At 43.2% G+C, this 7474-nt stretch overlaps 1 long non-coding RNA gene across 1 annotated transcript in view; it reads left to right on the top strand.

Annotated features, from left to right (window-relative positions):
* The first annotated feature begins 5457 nt into the window (after positions 1–5457).
* The window catches only part of LOC143816876 (uncharacterized), a 97740-nt gene continuing 95723 nt past the window's right edge, over positions 5458–7474 (top strand). The window contains exon 1 of the long non-coding RNA XR_013224009.1: positions 5458–6038. This is a non-coding gene — a long non-coding RNA (uncharacterized LOC143816876). The remainder of the gene's footprint in view (positions 6039–7474) is intronic.

Raw genomic sequence — 7474 nt, 5'->3', positions numbered from 1 at the left:
CTGTTTCACCTTGTTGTCCTTGAGCCGCGCCTCTGGCACAAGCTATGGTGGTGTATCTCCCTCCTAGGCTTGCCCCTAATGGTCCCTGTATAGGGGTCGGTTTCACCTTGTCAGCTCACCTGAGAGCGGTCATCACCGCGATCCAGTGGGTCCACTCCAGGAATCATAACAGTTTGATAGAATTTTATAATGCCTTATCTCTACATTAACTCTTCCTTTAAGGTCTGACATAGTCAGGGACGGCCATCATTAAAGTGTGGGGGAATGTAGGAGTGGTGAAGCTGATGGTTTGCTCCCTGACACTCTACAGGGTTAACTGTATTGGATGTTTATACATGTTATAAAATGAAGATACCCACTGGGGCTGCAGATAGCTGAGACAGGTTTAACTGTAATGGCCAGCCCAGTTTGGGAAGGGAGCTGAGAGTTATTTGCAATCCAGGAAGTGACAGAATTAGTTAGTGAGTGGAGAGGAGTGTGTCAAGAAACGGCCTCAGGTATAAGGCTGCTAGGGACAATGTGGGCCTAATACTCGGGGCAGTGGATTGCCGAAAATACCCTTGCATGTAATTCCATCTAATAGCCTGGGGAAACCTCGAGATGGACGCTGGGGGCCTGAGGTGCACTCAGCCTCAGCCTGTGAATCTACAGGAAAAGAGGGGCTCAGACTACATGGGGCAGAAGGTATTGCACTCCAAATATACTGCTAGTGGTGGAGAAGATTCCCTAGGGCTAGAGAAGCCAGTGAGGGTAACATTCTACCTATACCAAGAACCAGTGATTCCTGAAGTCAGAAGAAGTGGTTTGCAGCCCTAAAGTAAGTGTGATGCACCTCACACACTCCAGCAAACCAGGACTGGGACATGAGTTGTCTGTCTGTAGGATGCTGAAGCGAGTGGGGACTGAAGCTTGCTCATTACTACCTTTTCTTGGACATCTTACACTCATATGTCAGAAACTTGCCACACCTACCACTGACACACTAGACCATGGGCCCCAATCTGTGGCTTGGGAGCCACATGAGGCTCACAGGCCCCTAATGTGTGATTTACTTGCTGTCTGCCAGCTTGTTGCATTGGCGCCAGGTCTAACAAACAGCTATGAAGTGCAGGTCTCCAGATACAGACTTTTGTGAGTAGCCCTGCGCAGAAGAGCAGATCTAGATGCACATTCACTGGGTTGGAGAGATAAAAGGGTTTAGTCAACAAGGCTGCAGTCACTCAATGTCACCACAGACTTGAGAAGCCTCTCAGTGGTGTTGGGAGCGAGAGGTCATGTGACAGCAAGTATGCGATTTGCACACTTCATCTAGTCGGCAAGTGACTGTATGCACAGTGGCTTGCGAAAATATTCGCCCACACCCCCATGGCTTGTTACCTGTTTTTTTTTAAATTGCAACATGTGCTTAAAATATTTTTGCAATCCGATTTTTGTGTGATGCATCAGCATGAAATAGTCTAAGTTGGTGAAGTGAAGTGAGAAAAATATACGCATAAATTAAGTTTGTGAGATCATATAACTAAAAATTGGCATGTGCATATGCATTCACCCCTTTTGCTATGAATTTTCTAAAAATTTCTGGTGCAAGCAATTACCTTCATGCTTAGGGAAAGCAAGCCCCACTATGTGCAATTTAAGTGTCACATGGTCTCTCACAATATAACCACCTTTTCTGAAAGGCCACAGTGGCTGCAACACCATTAAGCAAGAGTCACCACTAACCAAACAACACCATGAAGACCAAGGAGATCTCCAAACAAGTCAGGGACAAAGTTTTGAGAAGTACAAGTCAGGGTTGGGTTATAAAAAAAAACAATGTCTGATGCTCCCCCAGGGCACCATAAAATCCATTATCATTAAATGGAAAGAATATGATACTACAACAAACCTTCGAAGAGAGGGCCACCGACCAAAACTTTCAGCCCGGGCAAGGAAAGCATTCATCAGAGAGGCAGCACAGATACCAAAGGTAACCCTGAAGGAGCTGCAGAGTTTCCAAGCAGAGACTGGAGTATCTGTCTTTATGACCACAACAAGCTGTACACTCCGTAGAGGCTACTTGAGCTTTCCAAAAGACACGCAGGAGACTCCTCAAATGTATGGAGGAAGGTGCCGTGTTCAAATGAGACAAAAAAGTTAACTTTTTGTCTATCAAGGTAAAGGCTACGTGATTGTGGAAACGTCACACTAGACCTTAAGCAGCTTGGATTGTGTGCCTCTCCACTCTTCCTCCAGACTCTGGGACGTTGATTTCCAAGATCTAGGGTGAAGTATACACAATAAATGATGGATTTGGGAGCTTGCGTAGGTCCACTGTGTTTTATCAGGACCAAAGTCAGCACAGCCATCTACCGGGAAATTTTAGAGCACTTCATGCTTTCCTCTGCCGACAAGCTTATTGGAGATGGAAGTTTCATTCTCTAGCAGGACTTGACACCTGTCAACACTGCCAAAAGTACCAATACCTGGTTTAAAAAACAACATTATCACTGTGCTTGATTGGCCAGCAATCTTGCCTGACCTTAACCCCATAGAGAATCTGTGAGATGAGAGACACCAGACCCAACCATGCAGACTAGCTGAAAGCTGCTATCAAAGCAACCTGGGCTTCCATAACACCTCAGCAGTGCCACAGACTGATCGCCTCCATTCCACGCCGCATTGATGCAGTAATTGATGCAAAAGGATCCCTGACCAAGTATTCAGTGCATTTACTGAACATACATTTCAGTAGGCCAACATTTCGGATTTTAAAATCATTTTTTCAAGCTGGTGTTATAAAGTATTCTAATTTACTGAGATAATGACTGTGGGCTTTTTATTGGCGGTAAGCCATAATCATCAACATTAACAGAAATAAACACTTGAAAAACACCAATCTGTTTGTAATGACTTCATATAATATATGAGTTTTACTTTTTGTATTGAAGAACTGAAATAAATTAACTTTTGATGATTTTGTTAGATGCACCTGTATCTCTAGACCTGCAAAGGCGGATAAAAAAAAAATGGGATACTCAGAAGAGCAGCGGGAACAAAGTAAGAGCAAAAACGGACCTCTTTTTCTGGTGAAACATCCTCTTTAAATCTGAAAGTAGAAGATAAAACTAACACATTGGGCGATCTTATCTGATCTACTCACTGTATTTGGAGACATAACATTGGAGGTTATCTTTAACTAGTGTATATGACCAAACTCCAAATGGCCATGTTCCATAATTTATGGAAATACTTTCAAAAATGTGATTGATATGTTAGAACAAGAATGTATACATACTGCATCAATGTCTACAATGTTTGTAACTGATAAGGTGAGTGTCACGGGGCAAAAATAGGAAGACACGAGATTAGGAATCTGGGCTCCTGAACTGCCCCTCAGGCTAGGGGAAGCCCTGTCTTTCCTTAACTTGGGGGTACCCTTGAAGGTAGGGAGGCCCAAGTCACCGACCTGTCCCTGTCTCCTGTTAAACCCTGAACTAAACCCCCAACCCCCACCCCAGGAGGTGAACAGTGTAAACAGCACCACAAAGCAAATAAACAGGAATAAACAATATGGGAGTGAGGGGAACACGATACCAAAAGGTGAATGCACAAACTACAAAGTAACAAAACTCAGAACTTAGCTTGTGCACGCCGCTGAAGACTCCACAACACAGATAATACAGCAACTGAGCTCCAAACACCAGCCTTGGCTGACACCAGGGAGCTGCAAGGTTGGTCTCCTAAAAGGACCTGTATAACCAACAGTCAGCTGATGCGCCAGGTGACCTTATAACGGATGGTGGGAGTGGTCACAAACATCAGCTGACCCAGCAGCAATGCAATAACACCAGTGGCCACCGGGGGGGGGGGGAGAAAACTGCATTAACCCCCAATGACTAGAAAGGAAAAAAGGTTTAAATCAGAGGGAAACCAGATCTGCCACAGATCCAAACATGGATAGTGACAGTGAGTTTCTGTATAAGATTTAAATGCCTCATACCTATTCTTTCAAAATCTTCTCTCGTTACCTTTTGACAAAGAGTTTTATCCCTCATCTTCTTACTGCGCACCAACATACTTCATTCCTGTAAGCCATGTCTGCACAACACCAAAGGGTTTTCTGCGGCCTGAGGAGTCATCCTGGAGACGCTGCTCCCTTACGATATTAAAATGTATTCGCGTCTGAAAGACAAAATACATTTGAACACAGTGGCCCCACAAGTGGGGCAGAAGAACGCTCATCAGCCCTGGCCCAGACGTAAAGAAGCATGATGAGGTCAGCACGCTGCTGATGACATCACACTGCTGCTTGTACCGAAGCGCCTCAGAGGAGTGGAGAGACAGCTTGGGCAATAGTAAGCGCTCCATGAAAGAGCTGAAAATGAAGGTCATATCACTGTGGATGGAGGGAGGGGATAATGTTACTGTATGGACACCTAATGGGGGGACAATTGTGAAAGGGGGCAGTGGGGGTACTTTATTGAGAGGGGCAGTATGGAGGAAAGTTTGGAGAGGGCAGTATTAGATTAGGGGGATATTTTGCAGAGGGGCAGTGTTGGCAGATATTTTGCATCTTGGCATCTGTGCGATATGAAGACAAAATGGATGGGAACGACTTCAATCAGAGAGATATCATCTATCAGGTACGTGGATGTAAATTCTACAAGATTTTGGATTGTGTCTGTGGGAATGTTTGCCCATTAATCTAGAAGAGCATTTGTGAGGTCAGATTCTGAAGTTGAATGACAGGGTCAGGCTCACAATATATGTTTTAGTCCTATCTAAAGATTCTTGATATCGCTGAGGTCAGGGATCTGTGCGGCCAGTCATGTTCTTTCACACCAAACTCCGAAAAACCAATGCGCTCTCTGGACATACGGCACAGTCATGCTGGAACGGAAAACATCCACGCACAAACTGTTCTCACAAAGTTGGAAGGTACAATTTTCCAATATGCTTTAGTATGGTTAAGCATTAAAATGTCATTCCCATGACTGGAACTAAGTAGTCAAGGCCGAAGCCTGAAAAACAGCCCCATAGCATTATCCTTCCTCCACCCAACTTTTCAGTTGGCCCCGAGCAGTCAGGCAGGCAATGTTCTCCTGACGTGCACCAAGCCTAGCTTGTCTTATACAGTGTAGATCATAATAGAAAACCCATCTACCAAAATACTTAACAATCTCATAAATAAAATACATCTAGAGTGTAAAGCAAAGCTCCAGTGATATTGAGAAATCCGTGTGTTAGTTTTCTGTCCAACACTGGGGCCCATAGGAGGATTCGTTTAGCTTTCATTTCCAGCATACAGACTTTACTGAACGTCTTCTTTCCTTTATGCTTTTGAGCAAAACAAGAACCAGGAGGCTCCTTAAAATGAAAATGTTTTTCTTTAAATAGAAAAGCAAACCAGATGGCTAAAAAAAAGAAGAAAACCACGGGTGCAACTAGATTTCCAGAATAGCAGAAGATGAAAATATGCAGAATGTAGGAGTGGATGAGCATTGTGATGTTGTTTTGTTACGAGTATAATGACAGGAAACTTTATTCTAGTTTTTTTTTCTAATCCTGCTTGTGAATGCTTATTCCTTCAGATACCGGCTGAGCCTTGGGTATAATGATATAACATTACAAGATTGAATTTGCTAAATACATTTTTTCAGACTATTCTGAATACAGAAAATACATCTTTTTGAGTATTGTAAAAAGTGGTAACATTTTACAATATATGTCCTGCATCAATCCCTAACCATTGTAAGATCTCGTCATTCAGCAGGAATCTTCACGGTTTACCTCAAGTCTTGCCTGGACACACACAATCAGGTCAGAATACAAGCTTGGCTGATATGAAAAAGCAGCTTGGGTCAGAAGAACACCTGTGCACAGATATGAAACTTATATGTGAGGGTCTCGGGAAATATTCTGGACCAGTTGAACATTGGTCAGGGAAGATGGTGCCGGAGGTCTCAGCAGGAAGAGGGTGTTGATGGACAGTTACTGCACCAGCAGGTTGAGAAGGTGAAGACCACAAATGAGCATTGACTACAGCCGAGGCGATGGTGAGAGATCTCCACAGTCCTGTTTTGTTTTTTTTGTTTTTTTTTACAAAAAACAACTTTTATTCACCAAAACAAACAAAAGAATAGTCCTTTATGTTATGGTTTTCACCATTACCATATACTTCTGTTTTAAGACAGATTTCTCTGCCCCCCAGTCTGTGCATGTAGTTGACTGGGGCTATGAGTGTTTAACCTCTTAACGCTATATGCGTAATACATTTCTCATGAGCTCACCGGGTTTTTGCTACGTCATCTAAGAGCAGCATAATGTAGGAAAATAAACCTTGAGTATAATGATGTATCGCTTAAATTACTGCAGTTGTGATACAATCAGAGTTTTTAGATGTAGCATGTAGCAGATCTCAGAAAGCTGACCCAGCAGACACCCCAGATTAGCAGCTTTCTGTGTATAATGTATATTTACAGTAAGCTGCTTATCAGTGGTGAGGGCGGAGTTGGACCAGGATGGACAGGAGCTGTAGTCCTGTAGTGTTAATCTCCTGCTGATAAAACGCTCATTGTATTGAAACAACAGCACACAGCCTAATCATTGTCCCTATCTCATAGTGCTCTCAGATATCAAAGCAAAAACCTGATGACAGATTGCTGTTAAGTGCTCCATGACGGTTGTATACCTCATGATGATAGGGTGAGTATTGCCTATATACTCGCCCAATCAGCATCAGGAATCTGTCTGACTTATACTGAGGGTCGCCTGCTGATTTAGAGGCAGTTTAACCCCTTAGCTGCCACTGTTAATATACCTGTTTCAGGATCTAATTTCTCTTACTCCTGTAACAATGACAAGTTGGCATTATAATCTTATTTTGAATGCTGTATATGCTTTACACTATGCGTCTTGTGACTTGTGTCCACAGAACTGCCATTTTTTGCTCTTTTGTGCAGTAAACATTACTAGAACATTTTAGGACAATCTGCGCGTGTTTTGTTTTTTTTTTGCAAATGTGACAATGGTTATTACTCTAGGGTAGCAATGTGTTTTTTTTTTCACACTATTGTGGCATCATATTTTGCTTAGAAGGTGCCAGCCGCCAAACTGCAGTGGGGGCAACATTGAGTCAGGTACAAGTTATTCACTCCTTCTCTGTATACCACTTGCTGCCAAACACTTCCACAGCTCCACTCATCCCCACCGTTCATTACCACAGTCTTGTCAGAGGTGAATCGGTGATATCAACATACCAGTGACCATGCATAGACACCACTCCATCTCCTGCCATCTGCAATTCCCTTCCTGCAGTTGCTCAGGAGCTTCCTGCATGCAGCACAGTGGGCAGTTTTTTATTTTATAATTTCCAGCAAGCAGCAGGTCAATAACTAAGTGGGGGCACTGAAGAGAGCAGCACCGATAGATACAATAAGCTGAAAATTGGCATAGGGCCCAATATAATATTTATTCCATTCTGTTGCATGTC

The sequence above is a fragment of the Ranitomeya variabilis genome, chromosome 3, assembly GCF_051348905.1.
Source record: "Ranitomeya variabilis isolate aRanVar5 chromosome 3, aRanVar5.hap1, whole genome shotgun sequence".
NCBI lineage: Eukaryota > Metazoa > Chordata > Amphibia > Anura > Dendrobatidae > Ranitomeya > Ranitomeya variabilis.
The sequence above is the reverse complement of the archived record's forward strand: the minus strand, read 5'-3'. Positions and strand labels throughout refer to the sequence as shown.